Genomic DNA, 13,717 nt, shown 5'->3' on the forward strand with positions numbered 1-13,717 from the left:
GTCACCTGAAGCTTAAGCAAGCTCCAAGGTGCATAATATCCCCCTTAACAGTTCATTCCAAGAATGGAGAACCGGTTGACCACACAGAGAAACACTTCCTGTTGAAGAGCTCTGATTTTACCAAGCTGCTCACTCCCACCACGTGCCCCTCTCTCCCACAGAGTTCCTGCTAGCCCTGCTTCCCCCTTCACATGTAAGAAAAGCCTTTCTCTGTTTGATTTTGAGGCACTTGCAGATCCTGAGGTTGGAGTCTTCTCCTTATTGTAACAGTCTTTTTGAATAAAGTTTCTCCTTCGCTAAGTCCAGGCTTGTTCCTGTTTGACACTGGACAGGCAGACTCATCTTCCCAGTTACACTTAGCTGATTCATACAATTAAGCATAAAGATGAAGCTGTGCCGGGTCTATTCCTCTATTTGAATTTCGCTTTTTGTGGCCTCTATTCTTTGACCTCACTCAAACCCTGCTTTGAATATTTTGTCTTCCTTGTGGTCAAACATAGAATTGAGTCTAAACCCTATGTTCTCTTTATTATATCTAAAACGGTGATACTTCTGAAACATTCTTCTCATGAGATCCTTTAGCTTATTTTTTCAGGATCTGTTTGCTCATTCTTTTCCCCTCACCTGGTTCTTGTAATTTGAATTATATGTATCTAAGGGCTCTGTTTTAAACTTTTCTTTCTACCTTAGTTACTCCCGTGGCTTAAAAGATGCTTGCAATTATTTCCCATCCCCAAGCAGGATATTTCTATTTTCCCATCTGTCTGGATTTTTCAACTGGATGTACAGGGAAAGAGTTGGGGCTAATAACTGTCCTATAATCGGATAATGACAAGCCTCAGTGAGATTAGTCTGTCCTGTGAGGAAACAATGTGCCTAAAGAAGGATTGGTTAAGAACTTTGAAGTGAGACTTCCTTGGCCCCTCGGTGTTTCCAGAAATTTCTGTAACTGAGTGGTGTGATTGTGGACAACTAATGAGAGGCTCTTGCTAGGCCACACCCTAGTATAAAACATAGTTATTGTCCCTAGATGGGCTAGTCTTCACCCTCATTTCATCTGGACTTGCACAGCCTTGGTTTCACCATTCACCTGCATGGATCACTAACTGGTAAGTTCACCTACCAGCAGGTATCTGAGCACTAGAGGAAACCTTTTCTTACTTAACTCTGTTAGACTTAATAGTGATTTTTAAAAATGAGAGGGAGAAGTGTGGCAGAGAAAACTGTGAAAATGTATGTGAGGGAAAAGTGATGGAAAAGAATATGGGAGAGAATGTGAGTAAAAATAGGGAGAGAATGAAAGTTAGTAAAGGAACATAAAGCAAGGAAGGAGAAAATAGAAAATAAATAAAGGAATAAAGTATAATCTGTGATACTGTAGAAAGTAAGAGGGAGTGAAAAATCAAGACTTTGAGAAAATAGAAATTTATAAACATGAGAAAGGGCAAAAGATAATATGTGAAAATGAAGGAATAGGAGAAGAAGTTTAATATGGAAAAGATGAGACACTGAAATGAAATTTGAGAATAAAAAAATGTGAGAGAATAATACAAATGTAGAGAATATGCTGAAAATATGAGATTAAACATGAGAGGAAAGTGAAATAAAGGACAAGGACATTTATGGGGGTAAAAATGAGGAAATGAGTAGAAGATGAAGTAAAGTAAGAAGCCTGGCAGTGAGAAAATAGTGCCAGATAATAAAAGAACAGGTGCAAGAATGAGAAACTACAATGGAAGAAAAATGGGACAAACATAAAAGAATGAGAAGTTCGACGAAATGAAACATGAAAAATGAGAATGAGAAAATACACAAATCATAACATTTTTTAGAGTTGGCTGAGTTGTGAGCATATGAGCCACGTGGGAGAATGGAAGGCGGGACTGAGGCAGATTTGGGAAACAGCGCAGGCACAGATACTGACACTGGCAGAACACAGGAATCTACGAGCGGCTGGTGCGCACCTGCCACGTGGTGACATGAGTAGGGGTCCAAGGCCGAGAGCTGGGACCCCGGAGCCAGGACCCCCAGAGCCTGGAGCCGAGAGCGGGGCCAGATGTCAAACTTCCCGGAGTCAGGTCAGAGAGGCAGTGGGGCAGGACGCTGCACAGGCTCTAGAACATTCAGAATGGAATGGGAGAGGCAAGGCAGAGGGGGTGAAATTGACCACTGCCCTGGAGTTTAGTGATTTTACCTTTGCGATACAGGGGAGTGTTTAACCATTTGTTTCCTCTACTCTGAAATTGAATTTATAATTTATTCGGCTAACCTCTAGATCTCGCGATTTGGGCTTTCAGAGCCCCTTGTCTTTTCTTTACCTTTACCTCGAGGTTGGATTTTGTTAGTGCTATTTTGGCTAATCTGGAGGAGAAGAGGCTTTTACTTTGTAATGGTCCGTATGGCCTCATCACTTGCTGTCCTGAAATGGGAAGCACTCTTCCAACATAGAGTTACTTTGGATGCCACAGGTCTACTGTCACTAGGGGAGGGCCCTTCCCTTGAGCGCCTAAGGGCTCCAGAAACTCCATTTTCGTTGTCTGGTCTGTTGCCTTCCCCATGCTTTGCACTAGTTTACTGTTGGGTGAAGTCTTTATTTGTCATTGCTTTTAAAATTTTCCTGTTTAGTTTGTTTTCCAGATTTTCAGCAGGCTTATTGTTGAAAATCACCTATAACCCCACTATCAAACGAATGCCTCAATGGTCATTTATTTAAATTCTATTTTAATGGCAAGCAACATTGCTCTTTAGGGAAGGCAACAGAGCTGGTTTGTCTTTGCTGCATGTGCTAAATTAAACAAGTGATTTTGGATCTTGAACTAAGGATAAATGTCTTGTCTAGGAAATGACAGTAATCTTGTGATTTTTGAAATGTGGAACAGCTTATTAAAATTTTATATAAGCTCCTTTTCAAAGAATATTACATATTCTGTTTTTAGAAGCTGTATATGATGAATGAATAAAAGTGAATCAATAGGTTTTAGGAATTAGTTGTGCACTTGAAGTGAACAAGAGAATTTTTTTTTCCCCTAAACAAATGTGTATTCTTGGTGCCAACTAAACTTGGAATTTACGGATGGGAAAAATGCCTCAGGATGATTCTGTAAATCCTTTTACCATGCAGATTTTTCTCCATGGAAATTTCACAGTTTCTTTAGAGGGAAAGAAATTTACCTTGGTGGAGAATATATATATATATATATATATATATATTCCTTGCAAAGAATAGAACATTCAATGTGTAGTAATGAAATCTATCAGGAACCGTTACCTCTAGCCAGTGGGTTGATGCTTGGCATTGCTTAGGGACTTGCATCTAAGAGTTGACTTAGCAAGTTAAATTCATTTTTTTCCTACCAAGTACTTGCTTCTCCCATATAACCTATTCTTTTTTCCTTTCCTATTAAACATTTTTAGAAAGTTATTGCCAGTATATAGTGTGTTTTAAAAACGAGTCACTTGTCTCACCCCTTGTCTTGGTTTCTAAGATGCACTCTTGAAAGTGTTCTATTAAAAGATTTCAATGCAATTCACATGGAGATTGTAGGGGAGCAGAATTTGGCACCCCAAAGTATGTCTCTTTGGGATATTAATTATTTTAACCTGGTTAAGTTCTAAGAAACAGCAGACAAGGGAAAAACTTTGAAAACCAAGTAGGAGTCACCCTTTTGAAAGAAACATTTACATTTATTTACAAGGGAAATCTCTGTTCGTAAGGGTGTTTTCCTCTCTATACCAAGAAGAAAATGACTAAATCTCTGGAAATTTATCAGTGGAGAAGGCATGGACTTAAATCTGCACAACAACCTTACCCTTGTTTACTGTGCTTTTCCTGGTCACCTCTCATAACTGGCTCCCTCACCCGCAACTTCTTCTTTTGTCTTTAGCTGGAGGTGGTATTTAAGGCGGTGGCTTGGGCCATTTTGGCGAGCTACTCAGCTCTCCTGGGTCTCTCCCAAGTATACATGTTGTTAAACTTTGATTTTCTTATTAATCTGTCTCATGTCAATTTAATTCTTAGACCAGCCAGAAGAACCTAGAAGAGTAGAGGGAAATTTCTTCCTCCTCCCCAGCAAAATCTTTCAAGATCTTTGACTACTGTAAGAAATATATATGAAATTCAAGAAAATGCTTAGCCTCTGAATATCTTATGAATAGTTATTTTAAAATAATAATTCCCAAATGAATTCCATGTTTCTAAATTATTATATTTAATAAGCTATTTTTATTTGTACATTTTATCTCATTGTAATTAACTTCTGGATCTACATTTATCTGTTGGTTCCTGTTTGTTTCATTTTTAGTCTTCAGACTTTTTTGGCTTATCAGAGAATGTTTGAATCAGTATTTCCATAAATTAATGGTAGGAGTTTTACAAACTACAGAATGCAAAGAGAGCAAATTATCCTTAAAATTGGACAATCCAAGGATTATTTAAAAGATGTTTCCCTTGTAAATGCAATGAAATAATGTAGCAATTAGAAATGAACCATATAAATGTGTACTCCAATTGTGAACCCTAGAAAGGTGACAGTGTAATGAGATTTGACAGCATGTAAAAGGTGAAAACTCATTAACAAGCTAGGATCTGCATTAAAAAAATTGATTAGCATTTTTGTATTATGTAAGAAGATGGCTTAGCATTTCAGGAGGAGAGCAGCAGTTGTGTGGCATTTAAATCTATTCTGAATTAAAAATGATCAGTTTTAAAAAATTACAGAAAATTCTTATGCAAATGAAATATAATCAAGCCATGCTTCAGACTCATTATGCGTGATTGATATGCACTGTAACTTGCTTACTAATTTAAGGAGCAGAGGAATTCCAGTTACCTATCGTATTGTGGATGCAGTACTGTGCCTCACTGCTGGAAGTGATATTAAATTTATTATGATAAACGGGGTAAACCAACAAGTTGGGTCCTTATCCAACTTGACATTTATGTGAAATGATAAGAATTTCTTATTATCCTGAAAACCTTAGCTTCCTCATAAATGTTAAGATCTTTTGGAGATTCTTAAAGATATCAACATTAAGAGCATGAGAGAGAATATAGGTAATAGAGAAGAGTACTTTGTAATGCCTTTGGAAGAAGACATTTGCTTGTTGACCTAAAAGTTTGTTTATTAGTGATCAGTAAGTAATTAGAGAGTTCTCTAATGTGTTCCTTTAGTGAGTTCATGTCTAGTTGTGAGAAAACTTGGTCATGAAATTGCAACTTGGGCTAACCTTGCAAACTATGAAGTTATTAATGTGCCCACATTTCTCCCAGCTTCCAGAGTTTTAACAATTTTTAAGTGTATCACAACCTACAAAATCCATACTGGTCTATTTCAGCAATTCTTCATCTAACTTTAGGATTTTGACAACACTGATTGGTTCAGGAAGTGATTAGTTCAGGATAAAAGCTAAAGTTGATATATCAAAAGTCAGTGTTTCTTTATTTTTCTAAGTTTTAAGAAGACAGATTTTAAGATGCCCTTTCTGATACTGCTTGTTGGACTTACCTTGGAAATCTATGATGTTAACATCCTTAATTTTCTCAGTTTTCAAAGTTTTTAAAATTAACTTTTTAGTTAATATTTTTTAGGCTCTTCTTTTAGTTAAACACACACACACACACACACACACACAAACAGCGGTTGGTTCAGGATAAAAGCCAATGTTGGCATACCAAAAGTGTTTCTTTCTTATTTTGTAAGTTTTATGTGACAAATTTTAAGATGTTTTTTCATATTAATGATTTGTAATTTTAAAGGCTTTTGTAATTGGTAGCATTTTTCATTGGTATTTTAAATGATACTTAATTTTTATGATTTTGATAGTAATATATTTTCACAGTAGAAAATTTGGAAGACAGAAACATGAAGGAAGCAAAATCAAAAAATTCCCTTGAAGGGGAGCAGAATATGTCACCCCCAATCCAAAATATGCCTCTTTGGCATAAGGATTATTTTGAGCAGATTATTTTTTAAGAACCAGCAGATTTAGGAAAAGGTCTGAAAATCAGTAGTAGCGGTTACCCTTTGGTAAGGGAATCTTCCATTTATAAGGGAAATCTCCATTTGTAAGGGTGTGTCCCTCTCTACTAGGAAGAAGAGGGTGACTCTGAAATTCTAGAAAGTCTTATCAATGGAGAAGGCTTGAACTTTTCCTGGGTTTCTCCCATGTGTAAGGAGAGATACATGTTATTAAACTTCTGTTTCTTTTTCTCTTGTTAATCTGTCTTTATTACAGGGGTTGTCTCAGCCAAGAACCTAGAATGGTAGAAGGAAAATTAGTTTTTCTTCCGTATAATATATATTATAATTCAGAGTTAACCATGGTTAACATTTTGTTATATTTCCTTCCAATCTTTCCAGTACGAGTGTTCTTCAGTGTTCATTTAAATCCAGTAGAGGAAATTGGTTCAAGATAGCGGAGTAGAAGGACGTGCTCTCACTCCCTCTTGCGAGAACACCAGAATCACAACTAACTGCTGAACGGTCACCTACAGGAAGACACTGGAACTCACCAAAAAACATACCCCACATCCAAAGACAATGGAGAAGCCACAATGAGACGGTAGGAGGGGTGCAATCACAGTAAAATCAAATCCCATAACCGCTGGGTGGGTGACTCACAGACTGGAGAACACTTATACCACAGAAGTCCACCCACTGGAGTAAAGGTTCTGAGCCCCACGTCAGGCTTCCCTCTCTGCCCCCACTATTATCTTCGCCTTGGAATATCTGTCCACAGGGGACAGACTCCAGCTGCTCAGCCTGGGCCCCATCTATCTCCTGCCTCAAGACCACATCAAATATGACTTTCCTTTCACTTCTGTGTGTACATAGGCAGCTTCTCCTTTGATTTGGGGCTCCAGGTGAGTGTTCGGTGCAGTGACTGGATGGGCACAAAGGGCCTGCATCCCCACTTCAGCACGTGCTCTGATATAATGGTGTTTCACTTGGCAGAGTGCTCTTGTCTGTATATTAATGATTATATTCATTATGATATTAATAATTTTCACAGTGGCCCTGTCTACAGATTAAAAATCCCATCTTCGGGCGAGTCAGCTGGACCTCAGCAAAGTTAAGTGACTTGTATAAGCTCAGGCCTCTCAGATGTGGTGGAGCCAAAGCCAGAATTTCAATTTTTCTGATCCCATTACACCACGTGGCAGGGTGTGTGTGTGTGTGTGTGTGTGTGTGCGTGCGCACACACATGTGTAGGTGTGCTTGTGTGAAAGTGTGTGTTTGTATCCTCTTCTGTAGCTGAACAGCAGTTACAGATATTTTCCTTTTAATTTTTTTCTCTCTTGCAAATACCCATGCAGGTTTAGAATAGAGCATTCTTTGTCTTTGAAATAATATTATCTATTACTTACGAATACCAAACTTAAGGGAAAGGAATAATACAGTGCTGACCTGTGTACATACCACCCAGCTGAAGAAATAAAACACTACAGTTAAAGCCTTTGATGTGCCCTGCCTGATCCCATTTTCTTCTCTGCTCTTACAGGCTATACTGCACTTCTAGTATAGTTTTTCAATGACCACTCTTTTATATATTAACAGTTTAGTTTGTGTCTAAGACTAATCACACGTATATGTATATTCATATACATGTGTGTATGTGCATATATGTATATAAGTGCATATATGTATATAAATGTATGCTTGATGCTTCTGAAATTATAATTAAGAGCAACAATAATATATTGCATTTCCATAGCAATTTACATTTCCAAAGTACTTTGAAATATTTCATCACATTTTACTTTTATTAACTGACATGTGTGCCTTAGTCTTTGGAACCTGCAAAGTCTCTCTGCAAGTCGGATAGATATACATGTGTGAGGCTGGGTAGTGCAACATAACCGCTTTAGATATTCCCATATCCTAACCCTTGTGCAAATGCTAGAGAATAATGCTTCAGAATTCTCAGTCCTGAGTAGTCATTAATGTGAAGCAATGGGGTATTATTCCACTTTTGAGTTGTAACCAAATGCACCATCTATATGCATAAATACATTTTAATTCATGACATTATTATAGACATAAAAAGCTGACATATATTTGACTTAGGAGCAACACCTGCAGGTTTCTTGGAACCTCGTGACATTCTTTACTGACAGTTCTCACAAATCAGACTTTCTCCTATGGTTCCTTTCCTATTTCTGGTTAGATCAAGCTGGATGAATTATCTCCCTCTGTTTCATTCCTTAGCTTTTCCAGAGCCACATTTTGCTCTGGGAAGGGGAGAGAAGAGTCAACTGATTTTCTTCCTCGGACTCAGAATGGGTGCAGTAATTTTCTGTAATATATTTCAGGCCGTTATTCTCATCTTCCGAAGCAATTTATTATCTTTAACCTGATTTTTATCCCTAAGGCTAAATCATCATTTTTATATTAGGGATAACACAGCTGCTGGGGGATTGCATAAAGGACTGAGGAATAGTGAAATTGGAAGAAAAGCAAAGTTAACCCTTGACCAGCTGGTATATACTAAGTAATGTCAGGAAATGAATGCTATAGGGTTGTAGCCCCAGACTAGCCCCGGGAGGGGGGTGATCCAACCTTATTTATTAGCAAATTCCTGTGGGTCTCACGAGAGAATTCACTCTTGGCAGTATAGGGAGTAATGACAGGTCCCGGATGAAGGCATACAAATAATCTGTTTTTGTTGCATGGATTTCTTACATTACCCAATGCAATACTTATGGTAATTATGATTTTTTAGAGAACCGGCTATATCCATGAACCTCAAAGAGATGGATCTGTTAGTTAAGAAATACCCAACTGGCGAAAGGAATAATACAGTGACTACCTGTGTGCACGTCAGCCAGCTGAAGAAATAAAACATTCCTTATAGTTCATGGCTTTCACTCACCATTTCTGCCCTTTGGAAGTCTGAAAATCTTTCATTTGAACTAAACGCTCTCAGGCAGTGGGGGCTATGAAGGAGATGATTTGTTCCACAGTTAGCATGCCGCTTGGGAAGGTGGGGTTTAATCCTCTAGGGATCTCCCAAGTTCCAGAGGAAGTAGAAGGCTCTCAAGAAAGAGGACTGGAGAGCAGTATTCCCAACCCAGGCTGCTGTGGCTTAGAGACTTCCAAACTTGTGTAGCAACTTACTTGTCAGATTTCAAATTGAGCTTTTCCACTTTAGGTTGAATATTGGGCTGAAAGCTAGCTGACATATTAACTTAGGAGATATTTCACTAACAGCTGCCCAAAGAGACTAAATATTTACCACACTTATATTTTTATAATATAAATATAAACTAATAAATACAGACTAATATATTTACCACCCAATATAGCATAAGGAAAGCAAATTAAGGAAAGATTATAAATGAAACTAGTTGTCATGTCCTGATTAAGAAAATGTAGTCCCTCCCCCCACCCACCCCCGGCCCAGTAACATGGGATTACTTTGGCGTCATAACCCAACACAATTCTTGACAACATTGCCATGTAATCATTCTGCAGGATATCGGGCTCCGCTGAGTCTGGACTGACAACATGGTGGCTGGTATAAACTGTAGTTTAGCTGACTACTTAGCCTTGAAAGTAAAAAATAAACATGTAATTCCTGAAAACAAGGGATGGTTTATGAAATAAACATTTTCTGCTTTAGAAAAAAAGCTTTATCCAATTCAAAAGGGTTTTGTTTTTAAAACATTACTCACTAATTGCATTTAAGCATAAAAATAACTCTTAAGGTTTTCTTTCAGTCTGCTCCATACTGTTGCATATACAATATTTAATTAGATGATTCATTAAATTTATGAAAGTTTTCAACTCGTGTTGAATATAACTTATTAAATTTTAATTTTAAATGACGCTGTAATAACCTCTTTGGGAGTCATCCTGCCTAGGCTGGCTGTGACTGCAGACATTCACGTATTCTGCCGGTGCAGCTAGAGGGGCTGCCTACATGGACAACTCACCGGCTTTCCTTCCCTCTACTCTCTACCTGTGTTCAGCCCCGGTATAACTTAGCAACTTTTCTCATCAACTGATCAGTGATCTGCACATAGGAGGTAGTCAGCAAATGCTAAGTGATGCAGATATTTCTGCCTGAGTAGCCAGTGTAATCAAATGAAGCAATCGCAAGATTTTAAAAAGTCAGGTATCCCAGTTCCGTCTATAAGTATCTGTGCAATCTAGGGCCATGCCTTGACCTCTCTGGGTCTCAGTTTTCTTACCCGTCATCCCGATGGCTTAGACCCAGTGGTTTCTGAAGACCAGCCCAGGATTAACCTTCTCTAGTTCCATGTCCCTCCGCTCTCATCCTGCCTACAATCTCAGATCCATCTTTCCCTCCACTGAAGACACTGCTCTATGACTTACCTTAATGTCCTAGAGTTAAGTATTTGCTGTGCTTGCCATTTTTCAGATTTATCACCAACTTCTACATTGCCGTTTGGAGAAAAATAAAAATAGCTTTTCCCTGTAAACTGAGAATGTTGCTACATATTTGCGATCTGGATCATCAAGTGAAATATTCTTCTGGTTGGGAGTGGCCCTTGCCTTCCTGCCCTCAAGTTTCCTGGCTGCTTCCATTTAGTGCTTTGATGGGGAGTCATGAGGACCAGCTACCAGATCTCCATCTGCCACCAAATCCCTGTGTCACCAAGGGCCAGTCGCTTCCCAGCTTGCACCTCAGTTTCCCCAGATGTCTAATTAGAGACCTTTATTTGATTATATCTAGAATCCATTATATTCTGATTCTTTATGAATCTGTGTTTTAGGGTTGCCGGTTATTTAAAGACAAGAAACGCCAGAAGAACTTTTAATGAGCACCTACTCTATGCCAAGATGGGAGGTATACTTTAAAGGTAAGGAAAGTGAGGAGCAGAGTGGTTAAAAAGCATGCCTAATCATTAATAAACTAACAAAGCTGCAGATGGCACAGTCAGGACTTGAATCTGTGTCTGTCTGATTCCATAAGCCATACTAGCTGGAAAGGTTAGTTGGATGTGTTTTATTTTATTTATTGTATTTGGTAGGTGATAGGGAACAAGTTTTTAAGCAAGGGTTAGTGTGATTAAAGGCATAATTTTAAAAGGTCAGCGTGATGGTGTTCCTAGAGGATAGCAGCCGTATTTAATTTCTCCCTTTACTTTCAGTATCTAACACAGTGCTTAGCAAATGGCAGTTACATAATTGATGTTTATTGAATGGAGAGATGGACGGATGAATGATGGTGATGCATAAGTCATGAAATCAGAGAAAGGAGAAACACTAGTGGTAATGCTACTGTGATAATCTAGATATGAAGTAATAAAAATGTGAACCAGAGTGGTGGCAGTGGGACAGGACACATGCAAGGAGGAAAAATTGACTGGACCTAGAAACAAATTAAATTTGGGCACAAGAGACACCAAAATGGCTCCAAGGGCTTTTGAAGCCTTGTTGGTTGCCATTGATGGCTTGATATCATCCTCAGAATTCTGGTGGTCATCTTGTAATCGGGCATCTATTGACAAATGCAGGGGAAGGCTGCAAACAATAGAAGACAAGTGGAACACATTACCATCTGAATGAATTATAAAACTGAATGCATTTATATTTGAGTTTGACCCACATAGGGACCACAATACAGCAAACAGGAGGTGCTGGAGAAAATAGAGGATATAGGTCTCATGTAGAGATTCATTGCAAGAGGCTATAGTTGACACTGATTTCTTTTAAACTATTTCAGCCTCACTTACCCCCTTCTCTTTCTTTACTCAAGACGTCTCCCTTTGGTATTGAACTGGGTACCGCTTATTCACGAGTAGGGGTCTTCCAGCATGGAAAAGTAGAGATCATTGCCAATCACCATGGCAAATGTACCAGTCCAAGTCGCTCTCACAAAGTGAACACCTCATAGATGAGGTTGCTAAGAATCAAGAGGCAATGAACCTCACCTGTACCATCTTTGATGCCAAGAAGCTGATTGGATGCAAGTTTGATGATGCCGCAGTTCAGTCAGAAGGAAGCACTGGCCTTTCCAAGTGATTTGTGGAAAGGGAAAGCCCAAAGTAATTGTACAATATAAAGGAAATAATATTTTTTCCCCTAGAGGAGATCTCTTTCATGGTTCTAAGCAAGATGAAAGAACTTGCTGAAGCCTATTTAGGGGGAAAAAAGTAGAAATGCAGTAATTACTGTTCCGACCTACTTAAATGATTCACAGTGTCAGGCCACCAAGGATGCAGGGATCATCACTGATCTTAATATCCTGGGAATCATTAATGAACTTATTTATTGCAGCACCATACTCCAAGGCTTGGATTTAAAAAAAAAAAAAAATCCCCAAACACCTGAAGCTTTAAAAAAGAGAAACGTGCTGATCTTTGACTTAGGTAATGGCACCTTTGATGTATCTATCCTAAACATCCAGGATGGCATCTTTGAAGGAAAATCCACAGCTGGTGACACACATCTGGCTGGGGAAATTTTTGATAACTGTATGGTGAATCACCTGGTTGATGACTTCAAATGCAAGCGCAAGAAGCATACAGCCTCCAACAAGCAGGCAATGTGCCACACCGAGGCTGCGTGTAAGAAGGCAACATGTATTTTGAACTTCTTTGCTCACCCCGGGTTTGAAATTGACTGGTTCTATAAGGGTGTGGATTTCTACCCTTCCATTTCCTGAGCCCACTTTGAGCAGCTCAGTGCTTATCTCCTCTGTGGTACCTTGAAGCACGTACAGAAATCTCTGAAGGATGTCCAACTTGACAAGAGCCAGGTTCATGGAATTGTGCTAGTGGGTGATTCCACTTGTATCCCAAAGTTCCAGAAATTGCTGAAAGATGTCTTGAATGGAGAGGAGCTCAACAAGACCACCCACCATGATGAGGCCACGGTGTGTGGCGCAGCTGCACAGGCAGCTCTTCTCACAGGCAACAAATCAGGGTATGTGCAGAGAAGCTCGTTGATGTTACCCATTTCCCAACAGGCACTGAGACAGCAGGGAGGATGTGACATCCCTTATCAAGAGAAACACCTCAATACCTCCAAAGCAGACCCAGATGTTCCCAGCTTACTTTGACAACAAGACCACTGTCTTAGCAAAAGTGTATGAGGGAGAAAGGGCTTTAACGAAAAGAAACTGCTCGGCAAGTTCGTACTTTCTGGGATCCTCTAGCTTACTGTGGTGTTCCTGACATCCAGGTGACCTTTGACAGGGTCACCAATACCATCCTCAGGGTACCTGCTGCAGACAAAAATGCTGGCAGGAAGAACAAAATGCACATTACTAATGACGAAGGCTGTTTCAGTAAAGATGATACTGACCAGATTGTAAAAGAAGCAGAAAATGATGGAGTAGAAGGGGAAGTCAATAAAGATCGGGTAGCGGCCAGAAGCACCGCAGAATTCTGCACCTTCAGTGGCATATGCGGGCATATGACTCCATTTCAGTCAAGAAGATAAAAGGAAGGTTCCTGGAAAGTGCCAGGAACTGTTAAACTGCCTCAAATGTAACCAAAGCTGAGTGTGAGCGTAAGCGGGCTTCACTCCGCAGTGGGATCTGGCCGCTGGGGCTTCTCCAGCTCAGCCGAGCCTCGGGTTAGTATCAGGGAAGTGGGCTAACAGTCATTCTTTGGAGAAACTTTCCTGGTCTCCACAGTCATTTATACAGTTTCAATATTTCATGCTTAGTTTGCAGCATCAGTGTGTATGTTTGAAAAAGGACAGATTCAAAACTTAATGATCAATATTTGTAAGTTTATTCAACA

At 39.3% G+C, this 13,717-nt stretch overlaps 1 pseudogene; it reads left to right on the forward strand.

Moving 5' to 3' along the window:
- The first annotated feature begins 1,979 nt into the window (after nt 1–1,979).
- Nucleotides 1,980–13,412, forward strand: LOC111164565 (heat shock-related 70 kDa protein 2-like; annotated as a pseudogene).
- Nucleotides 13,413–13,717: the final 305 nt, after the last annotated feature.

Source organism: Delphinapterus leucas, chromosome X (genome assembly GCF_059928025.1).
Source record: "Delphinapterus leucas isolate spDelLeu-1000000601 "Yukka" chromosome X, BTC_Dleu_Yukka2, whole genome shotgun sequence".
Taxonomy (NCBI): domain Eukaryota; kingdom Metazoa; phylum Chordata; class Mammalia; order Artiodactyla; family Monodontidae; genus Delphinapterus; species Delphinapterus leucas.